The following is an 18,351-nucleotide window of genomic DNA, read 5'->3' as shown; positions in this document are numbered from 1 at the left end:
AACATTTTTACCCTAATTAACTATGTAAAGATTGTCAAAAATATAATTTAAAAAATTAAAAAAACATTCCTCTTCCAAACCTGCCTTACAAATGATACTTAAAGATGTTCTCTTGACAGGAAAAAGCAATAGTGCCCACCAAAACCAATGGCAAATGTGAAGAAGATTGCAGCAAAATAACAACAGAAGACTAAATCAATGAACAACCCATTGGTAAACCGACAGGATCAAATTTCCACCCATTCATATTAACCCTGAATGTAAAAGGATTAAATGCATCAACCAAACATCATAGATAAATAGACTGGATTAAAAAAACAAAACCCATTCATTTTTGCCTACAGAAGACATCTAACAAGCAATGATAAATGCAAACTATAGCTCATCGATTATATATATGTGTGTGTGTGTGTGTGTGTGTGTGTGTGTGTGTGTGTGTGTGAATTTTGAATTTTTGATTTATGTGGTACAATTTCATATAGCATGAGAACCACGATAGTGAGCAGCCCAGACCAGGCCACATAATGGTACCCACCAGGATACATTTGGCTCAGGTCAGTGACAAATTAGCCTGGGCCTGTTCACATCACCCGCTGGTGAATTTGAGCACCAAAACATAGTGTGCTGGGTCCCAACACAAACCAGTTCAAATGAGGGCCAGGACTGTGGACTGACTGGGCTGGCCTAGGATGTTGCCCCCACTAATGTGAGCTGAAATTGTAGGTTGGCTAGGTCCAGCCAGGCTACGACACCCACTGACAAATGTTAATGTCATGCAAGCCATGACAGGCATGCCCACAGCACCCATCCCACACACAAGTGAGACATTGGGGGAGGGGTGAAGCCAGTAGGGTTTCTTTGGAGGGTTTACCTGCTGGACCACCACTCCCACTGGAGAGTGTGAGTTGAATTGGATGCTGACCGAATTGGTCAGGACTACAACACCTGTTAACCTCATGTAGACTGAATCAGAAGAAAGCCAGGCTGGGTTGACTGACCCTAATGATTCATGCATAAGTTAGAGTGGGTCATTTGGTTGGGCTTTACCGCAGCATCAGCTGGTAGATGCTGGCATGGGAGGAAATTTCTGTCAAGTTAAATTGTAGAAGCACTTGGAGAGTTCAAAATCAAGAGTGAGAGCGGGCCTAGTAGGGAAACAATATCCCTCCTGGTGCCTCTCCGACTAATGAGCATGAGAATCAGGCCTGGGGCAGGCATGACTAGACAGAGTGGCTCCTGCTTGAAGGTATGTGCACTAGACAGTGACACTGGTTGGTTTAAACTAGGCTACAATGCCCTTTGGAATGTATGAGAGTAGAAGGTAATTTGACAGACTAGACCATTCTGTTGTCCATACTGGCAAGCATGGGAACCAGGGCAGGGGGAGGGACTGGTGGGTGCTATTGTGGGTTGCATTTACTTGGCTGCAACTCTCACTGGTGCATGTAAAGGCTGAGTGTGTGGTGGGAAGGATTGGACTGGACAGCAACACCTAATATGTGTAAAATACAGGACTGGAGACAGATCTGACCCAGCAGTTGCAACCGCCAGCATATTCAGAAGCTGACTGGGGAGACAGATTTGGCAAGATCGGCAAGCACACACAAGAATCAGGTCTGGGGTCACATCAGATGAAATTTTTATGGGATCTCCCCAACTGAATCACTGGACTCAAAACCCCAACCATGGAGAGAACTTCAGGTTCCATGGTCTGACCATGGAGTGCATGTTTCAGAGCTGGGCCTCCTCAGTGGCTTAGACAGAGCAGTGTACAACATATCTAGGTGTACATGGAAGAAACGGCAGTGCAATGGAAGCTTCAGAGGACACCTAGTACCAAAACAGCAGAAAGAGGACAGAATAAATCAATCAGCTAACCCAACCAAATGTTGACAGTGAATAACTGGGCCGATGGAGATTTTAATGTAGATTACGTCTACCAGTGGGTTCTGTAGAGATTTCATCGTGCTTTGAGTGGAAGTAATCTGGAATTGTTTATTGAAACCTGATGAGCATGCCCCACATCGTGGATCCTGGGTTGCTGTTGGGTGGCTGTCCTCCATCCCAGGGTGCAGCGGCAATTGGGAGGCTGGATTTGGCTTCCCTCCTTCCCCCTAGTTACAGGAAGGAAAAATAGAGATTGTGGAAGCAGTGATTTAACCCAGCTTCCTGTAGTGCCTGATCAACTATGTAAAAACCATCAAAAATAAAACTATATATTAAAAAGGAGCTATCCAGGAAGAAAAATAGAAAATTTGGAAACAACGATCATATCCACTTTTCCCTAATCCTTAAATCCTCCCATTATGATCAACTATGTACACTTCATCAAAAATGAAAATAAAGAATTCTTTTTTTAATTTTATTTTTATTGCAAAGTAGTTCTGTCATGATGCTTCTATTTTGTATGAATGGGAACTCTGGGATACAAGCATTAGAAATTTATACTCCAGGACTCTGCCAGTGTTCTGGACTACATGTGACTGAGTTAATGGTTTGACTCAGGTGTTAGAAGAGAAGTGGGGAATGTTATGGAGTGCAGCCATTGATTGCTTCTTCACCTCTCCTTGTATACTCTTCCCTCCACATGTCCTAATTTAGCCAGGATATTGGATACAAATTAGTCCAATTAGTTTTTTAACTACTAGCCCCCAGTTCCTGTTCCTTCCCATCCTTACAAGCACGAATCAACTCCTTAACCCACAACACTTAGGTGAGTCTCAGGTGAGCAGGAGCAAATACCTATCAACTGAGAGAGGGGATGGTATTGCATTGTTGTGTAACCACACCCCTCACAAGCCCCTTTAAAAGGCCCATGAAGCAGGGGCTCACTCTCATTCTGGTCAGGTGTTTCCATTGCTCTGGCACCTTGACACTTGACTGACCCAGGACAGATAATCCCTTGAGGATGGTCCCTGTACACTGCTTTGGTTGCATTGTGACCTGCTATTTTTAGTATGTTCTATTATCACCAAGCTTGGTTAATAAAGACTCCTTAATAAAACCTTATATGTGTCTGGTGTGATCTCACTTGCACACTGTAACATTGTCTGAAAGTAGTTAGACAGCACTTCTGAGAGCAATTTAGAAAAATACAGACACGCTGAAGGAACGTGTACAAGACAGCATTTTTAAGTCCAGGTCTCCATCTATCTCCCCATCCCCCAAAATAAATGTATTTGTTAAGGGCACATGAACAAGGACACATGCACAAGATGTTAAAATGTAGCAATGATCACTTTGATCATGTACTTATATAATATACTAGAAATAGCAGCTATGTTGCACCACTTCAGAGGACAACACTCACGTTACACTCAAATCAGTTAAAATAAATTGAATGTGCCACCTTTATTATGGCAAAATCTGAAAAAATACAATTATTAAAAAGGCAAGGGGACCGGCACCAAGGCCAGTGGATAAAATCCTCACCTTGATTGTGCCAGGATCTCGTAAGGGTGCCTGTTCTAATCCTGGCAGCCCTGCTTCCCATCCAGCTCCCTGCTTGTGGCCTGGAAAAGTAATCAAAGATGGACCACAGATTTGGAAACTTGCACCCACGTGGGAGATCCAGAAGAAGCTCTAGGCACCTAGATTTGGATCAGTGCAGCACTGGCCATTGCAGTCACTTGGGGAGTGAATCATTGGATGGAAGATATTTCTCTCTGTATCTCATCATCTCTGCATATATCTGACTTTGCAATAAAAATAAACAAATCTTGTAAAAAAAAAAAAAAAAAGAAGGCAAAGCACCTGGCATGGTAGCCTAGTGGCTGGAATCCTCACCTCACATGCTTTGGGATCCCATATGGGTGCCTATTCTATTACCATTAGTTCCACTTCCCAATGAGCTTCTTTTTCTTGGCCTGGGAAAGCAGTTGAGAATGGACCAAAGTTTTGGTACCCTGCACCCATATGGGAGACTGGAAGAGGCTCTGGTCTTCTGGCTTCAGATTAGCTCAGCTCCAGTCTTTGTGGCTGCTTGGGGAGTTAATCAACAGATGGAAAATCTTCTTCTCTGTCTCTCATCCTCCATATATACAGGTCCACTGAAAATAAATCTTAAAAAAAATTAAGTTATGGCCAGTTACACCACCATCCATGATGTTGATATCCCATAATAAGAGCTGGTTCAGGTAACAGCTGCCCCACTTTCTTTTTTAACACATTTTACTTCTTTTTATTATTATTTTATGATTCAGTTCCATAGGCCCTGGGATTTACCTTATCCCCTCCCCATTTCCCTCTGCTTTCACTGAGTACTGCCATATAATTGCTACAGTATAGTTCTTCCAACACAGTCATATGTCCATCATTGTGGGCATGGACTATGGAAGACAATCCAGCATCCTATTGTCAAGATATAGTAAACAGTTTCATTGGATGTCCATCTTTGTCTGGAAGTAGACATGCATACTGCATTGTATCCTCACATCTGAATATAATAATCTCCATTACACAGTTATTATACATCCCCTTAAATGAAAGGTCATACAGCAAAATCAACAACAGGCAGAAAAATAGAAATTTACAATACCATGAAGTTAAATAACATGCTGTTAGATATGATAGTTTCCATTGCACCGTTACTATACATCCCCTTAACTGAAAAGCCACAAAACAGAATCAACAGCAGGAAAAAAAAAAGAAGTTAACAGCACTGTGAGGTTAAATAACATGTTACTCAATGACTAATGTGTCACTGAAGAAATGAATATCAAAACCTTCTTGAAGGAAATGATGCTTCTGTATGATCTACGAGTCTTTGAAGAATTTAATCAGTAGAAAGTGTTTTAAAGAGATGACACTAACCACAAAAATCCATGAGATATAGTTTGTCCTGATCTTTATTGGTGAAATGTGTCTCTTGTAAGCAAATAATAGATGGGTTTTGTTGTTTAATCCAGTCTACAAATCTGATATTTGATTGATGAATTTAAGCCATTTACACTCATAGTTAATATGAATGGGTGGTAATTTGGCCCTGTCACTTTAGCAACGGGTACCTAATTGATTTAGTCTTCTGTTATTTTATTGTGATTTTCTTCACATTTGCCTTTGGTTTTGGTATACGCTATTCCTTTTCTCTGTCAAGAAAACATCTCTATGTATCATTAGTAGGACAGGCTTGGAAGAGGCATATTCTTTCTCCTTTTCTTTACTGTGGAAGAATTTTATTTCATTTTCAAAGACAAAGGGAAGTTTTGCTGGGTATGTTATCCTGGGCTGACAATTGTTTGATTTAGAATCTGGACTATGTTGCTCCATTCTCTTCTGGCCTGTAGAGTGTCCTGTGAGAAGTCTCCTGTGAGTATAATTGGCATTCCTTTATATGTCAGCTGATTTTTTTTTCTCATGAACATTAAATGATCTTTCCCTTTTGCTTGATTGAAGTGAGCTTGATTATCATGTGTCATGGTGAAGATTACTTTTGTTCCAACCTGTTGGGAGTTCTGTGCCCTTCCTGGATCTTATCTCCCAATTCTTTCTCCAGATCAGGAAAGATTTCCCTTATTATTTCATTGAATACATTTTCCCCTTTATTTTATTAATTACATTGCATTATGTGACACAGTGTTATAGGTGCTGGGATTCCCCCCACCCTCCCCAAACCCTCCTCCCCCATGGTGGATTCCTCCACCTTGTTGCATTACCACAGTTCAAATTCAGTTGAGATTCTTTCATTGGAAGTATTTACCAAGCATAAAGTCCAGCATCTTATTGTCCTGATATGTTCAATGGTTTTTTGGAGAGACCACCTCTGGTCTGAAGGTAGAGCTGGCAGAGTATCATCCCAATCCATTAAAAGCCCCAACATAACATCAGCAAAAATTTACAACGTTATGGTATTATTTCACATGGCATTGATTAGCCAATGTTAAGAGGAAAATGCAAGTTCTTAACCACATCCTGTGACTTCTTCATAGACATTTCAGTTTTGGTTTATATACTACCAGGTTCTATACACCTTAAAATGGCTATAGATTACTATTCAGTTGTCTCGTGTCTATTTTCATTTTAGAATTTAGCTGGTTATAGTGTTGAATCATGATTTTGCTGAACCTGGTTGTTTTTTGGGGTGGTCTGAACTGGCTTATAATTCTAACAAGATATGTGTCAACAGTGTAGGTGCAGAACAGTTTTAGGAGGGGTGTGCAGAGAAATCCCCAATACCTCAGTGAGGAGTAGCTAATCTTTGTGTCCCACCTAGTGAGGTATGAGTGAATACATGCTGACCATTTCCTGTCTATTCTAAGCTTTCCTTATTGTCTATCTATTCTAGGTTTTTTTGTTTGTATGTATGTTTGTTTGTTTTGAGAGGTTTGTGGAGCGATCCTGATGGTGATTGCGAGAGAGGGTGGGGACCCAGAGCCGGAACCAGGCAAGGACCAGAGAAAGCTCCCCTCCCTAGTCCCGAAGGAAGTTTATTGTTCTTTTGTTTCTGCGAACTGCTCAGGGTTCCTGGTTTTATTCCGATGACCTTGGTTCTTGCACTGCAGAGTTTGGACTGCTTTCGTCCCCTGTGGAAGCTCCAGATGGGGGTGGGTGACCTCAGAGTTCTCGGCTTCTGAAAGCACTCCTATTCCTTGTGGTCTCCTTGGCAATAGAGGTGTAGTCCTTGTTGCTCGTATTAATAGTCCATGGTGAGGATCTGTGAATCTTCAGGGTTGGGATATGAGCCTCCTCCTGTTCACCTGCTCCACTCTGGGGTACCCCCCCACTGATCCATGCGCATGACCTCCTGTTAAGAGGCTATCAGGATAACTCCCGATTCCCCCCTTATGCCTTTGTAGCTTTACTAGTGTCTAATGCCGGCTCGAGTTTGTTGCCTATGAGTTGCCAGATATGATCCTGATAGGCTACATTTCACATCTTCCTTACACTTTCTAGGGAGATGGAAGATTTCTCTGCACTCCCTCCCCATTATGGAATGACAAAGGGTATTAAGAGTGCTTTAGGTTTTATAGCTCTTTGATGTAGATCATAAGCAGTCTGACTTACATTAATTGCTGATTTACAGATTACATCGCATTATCTTATTGCATTAGGTACAGGCTGTTTGAGATTGCAATGATTTACAATATACAAGTACTATTTTCCAGATTGACATAATTTCATCTTAAATTAAGGCAAACATGTGGTATTTAACCTTTTGGGATTGGTTCATTTCTCTTAGCATAATGGATTCCAGTTGGGCCCATTTGGCCCAAAAAACTGCATTTTTTTTTTTAAATAGCTGAGTAGTATTTCATGGAGTATATGAGCCATAGCTTTCTTACCCAGTCTTCTGTTGATGGACTTTTCAGTTGCTTCCAAGTTTTTGCAACTATTTATTGTGCTGCTATAAACATAGGGGTGCATGTTGGTTTCTCATTGAATATATATTTTAATCCCAGTTTTTCTTTCTGCACATTCTGGGACTCCCATAATTCTTATATGTAGCCTTTTAATAGTGTCTTTCAATTCTTCAATACTTTTTTCGGCCTGATCCAGCTCTGCTTTCAGCTTTTTGTTTGTTTTCCTTTGCTGACAGGAAATATCTCCTAATTTTGAGATTCTTTCTTCTACCACCTTCATTCTATTTTGGAGACTCTCCACTGTGTTTTTCATCTGCCCCACGGTATTCTTCATTTCTGATAAATCAGTTTTCATCTAATTCATTTCCAGTGTGACATATTCCTTAAATTCCTAGAATGCTCGCTTTACGTACTTCTCATTGTTGATAAGAAGCTTAATAACTATTGTTTTGAATTCTGTATTTCCCTTTTTCTCGATGTCTTCCTCAGTTAACTCTGAGGTTGGCAAAGGATTTTGCTCCTTTGCAGGGGAGTCTTCAGTAAAATTCTTTGTGCCTCGGGAAATGGGCAAACACTTCACAAAGGAACAAACCCAAATGGCAAATAAACATATGAAAAAATGCTCAAGTTCCCTGGCAATAAGGGAAATCCAAATTAAAACATCAATGAGGTACCACCTAACGCCAGTAAGACTGGCCCACATGAATAAAAGCACCAACAACACTTGTTGGCGAGGTTGCGGGGAAAAGGGAACCCTACTCCACTGCTGGTGGGGCTGCAGGCTGGTACAGCCTCTATGGAAATCAGTATGGAGAACATTCAAACAACTCAAATACAACATACCGTATGACCCGGCAATAGCACTCCTAGGAATATATCCAGAACACTTGTTTTATGAGAAACCAACATGCACTCCTATGCTCATAGCAGCACAATCAGTAATTGCAAAGACATGGAAGCAACCAAAATGCCCATCAGCAGACGATTGGATAAGAAAGCTATGGTTCATCTACTCCATGGAATACTACTCAGCTATTAAACAAAACAAAATGCAGTTCTTTGTGGCCAAATGGGCCAAACTGGAAACCATAATGCTAAGGGAAATGAGCCAATCCCAAAAGGTTAAATACCTCATGTTTGCCTTAATTTAAGATGACACGATGTTATGTATAACAAGTTATGTTATGAATGTTATATGTTGTGTATAAACCTAAATTGAAATGTCAATGAGGTGGTCACAGAAGGTGGATAAGAAATCGCATTTACTTTTACCATATTGGTTACTCGTTACTATGTCAATTAATTCCATGGTGATGTAAATTTTTGCTGATGGTATGTTGGAGCTTTTAATTGATCGGGATGATAGTCTGCTGGCTCTGTCTTCAGACCAGAGAGTGTATACCTAAGAAGCCGTTGAACTTCTCTGGACAATAAGATGCTGGACTCTATGTTTGGTATATGCTTGCAATGGGGGAATCTCAACTGAACTTGAACTGTGGTTATGCAACAAGGTGGAGGAATCCACCATGGTGGGAGGGTTTGGGGAGGGGTGGGGAGAATCCCAGTACCTATGAAACTGTGTCACATAATACAATGTAATTAATGAATTTAAAATAAAATTAAAAAAAAAATTCTTTGTGCCTCTGTCTCTTCTTTTGCTCTTGAACCTTGTACTTCTGCTTATCAGATTCTTCTCCTTGAGACAGGTTTCTAAGATCTGTCATCCACAGGCTTACAATTTAATATTACTTATTGCAGTTGGTACACAGCTCTTCATTTGCAGTCACTTCTGCCACTCTCTAGCAAGTACCAGGTCTGGGGTCTTATGTTAGACTTCTACCATGGTTTCCATATCCCCAGCTCCTGGCTCACCAATCTCCAACTTCAGTGATACCATGGAGAGGCTGCACTGTTGTCTGTACAACCTTTCTCCCACTTTTGCTTGGAGTAGTTCACAGAATTAAGGAGAACCCAGGTGTCCTATCTTACTAGGTTGTTGTGGTGGTGAACTTGGGAAACGTGTTGGCTGTGACTTCTGAGGGCACATGGAACTATTTTGACCTATATGATGCCATGGTTGCTATTATTTTCCCTGTGGGACCAGTACAAAACAATGAGCTCAGTGAGCTCTCATTGAGCTCAGCACATGCGCAACTCACTGTTGTCACCGCTATCTTAGTTTTTCCACAATGTACAAAATGGCACCTGATGTGCTACTATTAGAGTTCTTGATCTGGTGGCCATCAGGTCTGAGGGTTACCCAGACCTATCTTGAATAGAACCTGTAGGATGTCACATTGTTGTTCACTGAGTCAGAAATGAGTGCACTGCCAGCTCACTGAATGCATAGTCCTGTTCATAGCCCTTGCCTTCATAAACAAAATGATGCCTGATATGGCTCTAGGGGTTCAACTGTGTTGTGAAATTCATTCCTTATATGCACTGACTATCTGGGATTTTGCGCTCTGTCTCTGCTCCTGGTCAAATCAAACAGACCACCAGGATGGTCAGTTCTTTGTCTGGGCTCATTTCCTGGATTCCAGTGAAAGTCTATTTCCACCTGGTTGCTGGTGTGGTTCTGGCTGCTGATGCAATTTGGATACTTCACCTGCTTCCTGAATAAACTTTGCTGCTTAGGAGAGTAGTCTGGGCTGCACTTCTTGTTGATTGATTTATCGACTACTCCTACAAGGTGGAGTCTCAGGCCTTGTGTTTTCTGTTGGTTGATTGTTTCCATGTCCACATTTACACTATAACATGGAATCTGGTCATGAGAAGATGCAACCTAGTCTGCATCTGATCCCAGGGGAAACAGTCTCAATAATACTATTTTACTTGAGTTCTATGCTTTAGGCTTATTTTGTTGCATCCAAACTGAACCTCTCCCAAAGAAGTGTGCCAAAACTACTCTGCTAAACAGCAAAATGTATTGAGGAGACAGGTAAAATAATTGGCTGGAGTCAGCTCTCTTTTCCACAGAGTTGCTCTGAGGTGCGATTTAGATGAGTTGTTATAAAAAGAATGAGTTACACAGCCATGGGAACCATGTGAGTTGGGCAGCTACAGGAGACTGCCATGGAGACAATTTGTAGGCTACAGTAATCACAGAAGGCTGCCATATGGACACTGGGTAGGTTTGGGCAGCCACAGGAGGCAGCCATAGAAAAAATGAGTGAATCAATCATACAAAATTGTTTTCTGGAACTGAGGGTTGCATGGCATGTTAGCCTAGTGATCTGGACCCAAAATCAGGAAACTGGAAAAGCAATTTGTACAGAAGAATAAACAGCAAGTTAGCAAATTTGTGCAGGCCTGAACTAAATTGACTGAATTTTGTGACAAGATTTCAAATTTCTCCCTTTATTAGTAACAAGAGTAAAACCTTTGACCCATTGCCTTTCAGAAATGGAGTTATAATGAGACCTGGGGGCCATAAATTTAGCAGTATAAATTCTTTTTTTTTATACTTAACCAATCAATTAATAATAATACAGCTTACTAGCAATCCTAAGATGAAAGGCACAAGGCCATAATCAATGTGATGAGCAAGGTGGCTAGGAGAAGAAACTCTCAATCCAGTTTTATTGATCTTCTCTTCACTTTTTTCTTTCCTTGAGGTAGTTTCTTACTAGAGATAGACTGTTCTTAGTTATTCCAGGGTGATTTGCATAAAAACAGCAGGTTTTTCACAGGGTCATTCAAAGGCCTCCTTGTTTGAAGTACAATAGGTTGAGTTTCCAACTGTGTTGGAGTGCCACCTGGACCAAGGAGTTTAGGTAGGATTCTAAGCTAGCCACATAATTTGTTTACTTACTGTTTGGCAATGTTGGCTCCATTTTTGCGTTTTTTGTGAGGCCCAGTCCCCAGACCTGGTTTCTCCATCCAAGAAACTTTATTTTGCTTTGTTTCTAACACAACAGGACCATTAAAATTACTATGTTTTTAAAAGATGTATTTATGTTTATTGCGAAGCCAGACAAACAGAGAGGAGGAGAGACAGAGAGGAGGGCTTTCCGTCTGATGATCTACTCCCCAAGTGACCACAATGGCTGATGGTGTGGCAATCCGGAGCCAGGAGCCATGAACCTCTTCCAGGTCTCTCACGTGGGTGCAGGTTCCCAAGGCTTTGGGCCATCCTTGACTGCTTTTCCAGACCACAAGCAAGGACCTCAATGGCAAGCAGAGCTGCTGGGATTAGAACCAATGCCCATATTAGATCCTGGTGTCTTTAAGGCAAGGTCTTTATTTCCTAGGCCACCACAACAGGCCCCCACATTTTGTAGTAGTTTTTTTTTATTTGTATTTTGAATTTTTAAATTTTATGGTGCAATTTCTTAGACACTGGGATTTCTTCCATCCCCAGAAGCTCTCAATGCCGGACAGTATTTCCCCACATTGCTACAATAGTATAGTCCTTCATAAGGATTCATGATTCAATCAGTCTGCTATTTAAGTGTGCCCTGACATTGTTGGTACAGACAATGTTAGATACGCCAGCATCCCATCATCTACAAATTACCAAAAGTTTCATTGGGCGCCGATCTTTGAACTGGAAGTAGGGATGCATGCTGCATTGTATCCCCACATCTGTATATGGTAGTCTCTATTACTCCATCACTACACATCCCACAAATGAAAAGCCTTGAAGTAAGATATGAATTAGAACAAGGGTACCTTTCTCCCTAGATTCACACAAGCAGATATTGTTAGTTGAGTTTTGAATGTAGGCCAGTCTCACTGGAGTTAGATGGTACCCCAAGGTGGTTGGTTTCATTTGTATCTCCCTGAAGGCAAGGGAGCCTGAGCATCTTTTCATATGTCTGTTAGCCATTTGAATTTGTTCTTTTGAAAAATGTCTCTTCATTTCCATCGCCCATTTTCACAGGCTTATTTTTTTCACTGTCTCTGGGTTTCTGAAGCTGTGTGTAAATCCTGGATATTAGTTCCTATCACTTGTGTAGTGTGCGCAAATTTTTCTCCCATTCTGGTGACTGCTTCTTCACTTTGTTAATTTTCTTTGCTGTACAAAAGCTTTTAAAATTGATGTAGTCCCATTTGTGCTTTCGTTGTCTTTTCTAAGAAGTCTTCCAATTCCTATTTATTGGAGAGAGCTTCTAATGCTTTCCTTTAGTAGTTTCATGGTCTCTGTATGCAGATTTAGGTCCTTGAACCATTTAGAGCTGAGTTTTGTATACTGTGACAGGGGCAGGTCTTGCTTCTTCGTTCTGCAAGCTGCTATCCAGTGGTCCCAACAGCATTTGTTGAATAAGCCAGGATTTTCCCCTGAAGTGTTTCCAGTTTTCTAGTCAAAGATTAGTTGGCTATACATGTGTGGGCTCTCTTCTGATGCTCCTGTTCTGTTCCATTGATCTTCTCAGTTTTTGTACCAGTACCAGACTCTTTCAATGACAACTGCTATGTAGTATGTCCTGAGTATGTCTTCTCTGTCATTTTAGCTAAACTGATTATGAATTTGGCTTAGAAGAGGGGTGGGGAATGCCTGGTCGAGATGCTGTATGAGCCTGTAAAACCATTTGGGCTGACCCTCCAAGCAACAGCAGGCAGGACTTGAAATGCAGTAACTTACCGGCAGATTCTTTCAAAAGTGCTGTATTATTAATAGTGTGATTAGTATTATTTATTGGAAAAGCAGATATACATAGAGAAGGAGATACAGTGAGATAAGACTTTTGTCAACCACTGATCAACTCTCCAAAGAGCCAAAAAACCAGATCGGAGCAAATCTAAAGTCAGGAGTTTCTTTCAGGTATCCTAAGTGGGTGTAGGGTCCTAAGGCTTGGGGTACTTCTTTCCCAGGCCTCAAGCAGGAAGTTGAAATGGAAGTGGAGCATCAGAGGTATGAACTGGCTGCCTTATGGAATCCCCATGAATGCAAGCTGAGAATTTAGCCACTAGGCTATCACACTGGGCCCAGGGTAATTCTTAAGTTCGTGATCTTCTATAACTTCTTAATGATGTAAGTGTACAAATGGCCCTTGGTAGAATAAAGGTTGACAGAGAATATAAAATTGGAGATACTATCTCAGCACAGTGACACAGTGGAGTAAATTTCCACTTATAGTGCCTGTGTTGCACAGGCACCAGTTCAAAACCTTGCTGTTCGTCTTCCTATTCAGCTCTCTTTTACAGCACCTGGGAAAGCACTTGGACCCCTGTACCTGCATGGGAGACCCAGAATAAGTTTTTGGCTCCTGACTTTTCTGCCTGGTTCAGCCCCAGCTGATACAGCAATTTTCAGAATAGACCACTGGATGGAAGACCCCACTCGCTTTCATTATATCTCACCTGCTCTGTAACTGTGCCTCTCAATCAAACACCTGTAAAAAGAAAAAAAAGATAGAGGATACAAAGGTAATTGGAAGAGAAATCAAGGAGATGACAAGGACTAGGGATATGGCCTAATCACTTTCTGCAAAAAGATTCTGAGCTATAACTGAAGGAGTGTATATAGAGAATGTTCCTCTTACACTCTGATCTGTTCTTCTAGTGGACCTTCCAAGAAAAATAAACAGCAGAAAACATGCAAGTTAAATCTCTATCCTAATACTATACATAGGCCAGAGAACCTTCAGGCAGTGAGTTTGAAAATAACAGGCTATTTTGAAAACAAACAATCCTGTGTGATGAGGCTCTAGAGGCCAATTCTGTGTGCTGAGGCTCTAGTGGCCAAAGAGGTGGGGAAAAAGTGCCAGTTAGTCTGGACTGTGAAGCTGTGAGCAATTAACTGTCATACTGTCCACTAAAACTTCCCTAAGTTCTGCAGTGTAGAGTCACGCAAGACAGCAAGGCAACAAGAAAGCCACAAGTCTCAAAGTCACAGGGGATTTACTACATCCAAACATGATTCTTTTGGTGTGAATCTTCTCCAGATAAAGAGAATTACTTACTGCACCGTAATGTGCTGACAAGAGACACAATTAGGTTTTGTTGTTGTTGTTCTTTGTTTATTTTGAAGATGTATTTATTTTTATTGTAAAGTCAGATATACAGAGAAAAGAAGAGACAGAGGTGATGATCTTCTATCCAGTGATTCATTCCCCAAGCAACTGAAATGGCCGGTGCTATGCCAATCCAAAGCCAGATGCCCATATCCTTTTCCAGGTCTCCCACAAGGGAGCAGGGTTCCAAGGCTTTGAGCCTTCCTTGACTGCTTTCCCAGGCCACAAGCAGGGAGCTGGATGGGAAGCGGAGCTACCAGGATAAAAACCAGTGCCCATATGGGATCCCGGGGCATTCAAGGCACTAGGCCAGGACCAGGCACAATTAGTTTTAATGGTATTCATTGGGACCCAAATTCCCAGCTGGAAACAAAAGGCAAATGATAACTAAGCTACTTGGAGACCCAGAAACCCTCAGACTTTGACTTCCCCATATTGTTGGTATTTCCGGCTGGAAACCTAGAGACCCTTAAACCTTGATGTGCCTGCAGTGACAGCAGTGCTGGCTGACTCCTTAATTTATTAACAAGAATTTTTAAAAATCAATCAGTAGATACGAAAATACCCTCCAATTTTCAATAGACACAAAAAATTAAATCAGGACAGATAGACACATTAATCACTTATACTCAAACACAACTCTGTTTTAAAAGATTATTTTATTTTTACTGGAAAGTCGGATTTATAAAGAGAGATAGAGAAAACATCTTCTGTCCACTGTCTTTCTCCCCAATTGTCTACAATGACTGAAGTTGAGCTGATACGAAGTCATGTGTGAGGCGCTTCATCCAGGTCTCACACATGGGTATAGGGACCAAGGGCCTTGGGCCAACCTCAACTGCTTTCCCAGGCCACAGGCAGGAAGCTGGATTGGAAATGAGGCAGCCAGGACATACCCCGGTGTCCATACGGGATCTTCACGCATACATGGCAAGGATTTTAGCCACTAGGTTACTGCACTGAGCCCTTGCGAATGTTTGCAGGGAGGAGCTTCATTTGTATCCACACTTATTTCTTCCCTGTACAGGGTTTTGTTGATGGGGCAGAATATCCCAAGCTTAGCGTTTCAAGTACCAGTATGAGTTGACATTCAACTGCTTTTAACTATACAGGCTACTTTTTTTTTAAGATTATTTATTTTTATTGGAAATGCAGATATACAGAGAGGAGGAGAGACAGAGAGGAAGATCTTCTGCCTGATGATTCACTCCCCAAGCAGCCACAATAGCTGGAGCTGAGCCAATCTGAAACCAGAAGCCAGGAGCTTCTTTCCAGTCTGCCACCTGGGTTCAGGGTCACAAAGCTTTGGGCCATCCTTGACTACATTCCCAGGCCACAAGCAGGGAGCTGAATGGGAAGCAGGGCCACCTGGATTAGAACCTGCACTTATATGGGATCCAGGTGTGTTCAAAGTAAGGACTTTAACCATTACGCTATCATGCTGGGCCCCAGGCTACCTTTTATGCTAGACCTTGAAACCAAAAATAACATATTCCAAAAGGATTATTCTTTGATATTTCATACCTTTTCTACCCTGTATCAGAATCTGTGAAGGGCTATTAGTTTATTATGAGAGTAGTTTGTCCCGATAAGAAAATGCCTACTCTCATTGACTTCTGTTTGAAAATCTTATTATGTCTTAAAAATTCCATCTTTTATGTTCTCTCAAATGTATTTCTTTTACACAGCATACTTTAAGATTGTTGAAGTTGTCATCACAGAAAAATCCTCATTAGCAAGGAATCTGTCTGCCTGAGTCTAATCCCAGTTTGACACTTAGATGTAAAAACCAAGTCATTCCATGTGAAATTCACTTTCTCTGCCTTAATAATGAGTGTTCTATGTAAAATATTGGATGCAGTGTATGAAAAGGCAGTGACTTCTGCTTCATAAATCTATGGCTAGTATCTACATTTATTTAATCTTTTAGATTGGATTGTTTGCTATTGCTCTATGTGAAGATACATATTTTTTCAGTAAACTACACTTTTAACTTAAAAAAATGTGAAAGAGAATGTGGAAACAATGTTCTCACACAATTACATCTCCTAGGGATTATTAGCACAGGTCTCCAAACTGAACTTTTAACCTGTTAATAGTAATAGAAATAGCTTGAATTATTGAGTGTTTATGAGCTGTTGGCATGATGCTAAGCATGTAATTAAGCATTATTGCCTTTACCCTCTCCAAACACTTTATTAATTTCAATATGTGTTGCTATTCTTATTTCCACATCATTAAATTGAATTATTGAGTGATTTTAGTCAACAGTGTGAGTGACATGGTGGGATTTACTTATTTATTTATTTGTTTATTTTGGAAAAGCAGATAGCAATACAGAGAGGAGGAGAGACAGAGAGGAAAGTCTTTCATCGGATGGTTCATTCCCTAAGTGACTGCAATGGCTGGAGCTAAGCTGATCCAAAGCCAGAAGCCAGGAGCTTCTTCAGGTCTCCCACATGGCTGCAGGGTCCCATTGTTTGGACCTTCCGCCACTGCTTTCCCAGGACACAAGCAATTAGCTGGCTGAGAAGTGGGGCTGCTGGCATTAGAACCAATGGCTATACGAGATCCTGGCACATTCAAGGTGAGGACATTAGCTGCTTGGCTAATGTGCCAGGACCCTGGCAAGTAATTTAAAACTGCAACTCTGATTATAGAGTTTGTTTTCAAAACAGCACATTTCCAAAGAAGATAGGAAAAGCACTGGATGGATAAATGGGTGTGGGTGGATGCATAGTTAATGAGTATGAAAAGGAAAGAAATGAACTTCCTGCCTCCACTCATCAAGCTACTCTCTATATTCTAGCTAATGTAAATGTCCCAAAATTGGCATATGGTATTTTGTTCAACTTTTAAAGCATCTCTATGATAGGGTGCATGGGGTGAGCACTGAGCCGCCAATGTGCACAGAGCCTACCAGTGAGCCCTGCTGTCTGCCCTCACCCCTCACAGGCCACCAAAGGCAAAGTGTTGGCTGCCAGGTCACTACCCTGGGGCCGAGGACAATGGGTCCTGGGGTTACCTGCCCGACCCCGGCATGTTAGAGGAGTGCCACCGGAAGTGCAAGGAGCTTCAAATTTAGTTTCAAATTTAGATGCAAGGGTCAAGCTCACAGTCAAGAAGGGTTTGAGTAACCACTTCCGCGTCAATCACACAGTCACTCTCAGGACAATTGGGGAGTCCAACTACCACTTTGGGGTCACATACATGGGGACCAAGCAGCTGAGCCCCACGGAGGCATTCCCTATGCTGGTGGAGGACATGCACAACAGTGGCAACCTCAACACTCAGGTCATCCATCAGCTGTGCATAAGGCTCAGGTCCAAGTTGGCCATCCAGACCCGGCAGTCAAAGTTTGTGAATTGGCAATTAGATGGGGAATACCGGGGGTCTGACTCCATCACAGTGTGACCTTGGGTAACTCTTATGTGTTGGCGGGCTCAGGAATCCTCATGGCACACTACCTGCAGAGCATCACACTGAGCTTGGCCCTGGGCGGAGAACTGGTTTGCCACAGGCAGCTTGGGGAGGAGGGCACCATCATGTCCCTGGCCAGTAAATACACACTGAATAACTGGTTGGCAACAGTCACACTGAGCAAGACAGGCATGCACACAACGTAATACCACAAAGCCAGCGAGCAGCTGCAGGTGGGCGTGGAGTTTGAGACCAGCACAAGGCTGCAAGAAACCAGTGTCTCCTTCGGATACCACCTGGACCTGCCCAAGGCCTGCTCTTCCGAGGCTCAATGGACAGCAACTGGATCTTGGATGCCACGCTAGTAAAGAAGTTCCCGCCACTGCCCCTGAGGCTGTCCCTGGGCGCCTTCCTGAAACACCACAAGAACGAGTTGCAGTGCGGCTTTGGCCTCACCACGTGCTGAGCACCCGGGACTCTGCCTCCACCTGCTATCTTCTCACCCCCCCTGGGGTCGGGAGCGACAGACCTTGGCCCAGGCTGGCTGCAGAAGAGGACACTTTGTAAATGGGAGCTGTGTCAGTGGTCTGACCGTGGGCATTGTGGCCAGTGGGCCTAGGATCCAAGAGAGGATTCTGGAGGCAAGCGCTGCAGGAACCGGCAGCCTGGCCACC

At 42.2% G+C, this 18,351-nt stretch overlaps 1 pseudogene; it reads left to right on the top strand.

Moving 5' to 3' along the window:
* The first annotated feature begins 1,292 nt into the window (after positions 1–1,292).
* Positions 1,293–18,143, top strand: LOC131481520 (mitochondrial import receptor subunit TOM40 homolog; annotated as a pseudogene).
* The last annotated feature ends 208 nt before the right edge of the window (positions 18,144–18,351 follow it).

Source organism: Ochotona princeps, chromosome 12 (assembly GCF_030435755.1).
Source record: "Ochotona princeps isolate mOchPri1 chromosome 12, mOchPri1.hap1, whole genome shotgun sequence".
Lineage (NCBI taxonomy): Eukaryota > Metazoa > Chordata > Mammalia > Lagomorpha > Ochotonidae > Ochotona > Ochotona princeps.
The sequence above is the reverse complement of the archived record's forward strand: the minus strand, read 5'-3'. Positions and strand labels throughout refer to the sequence as shown.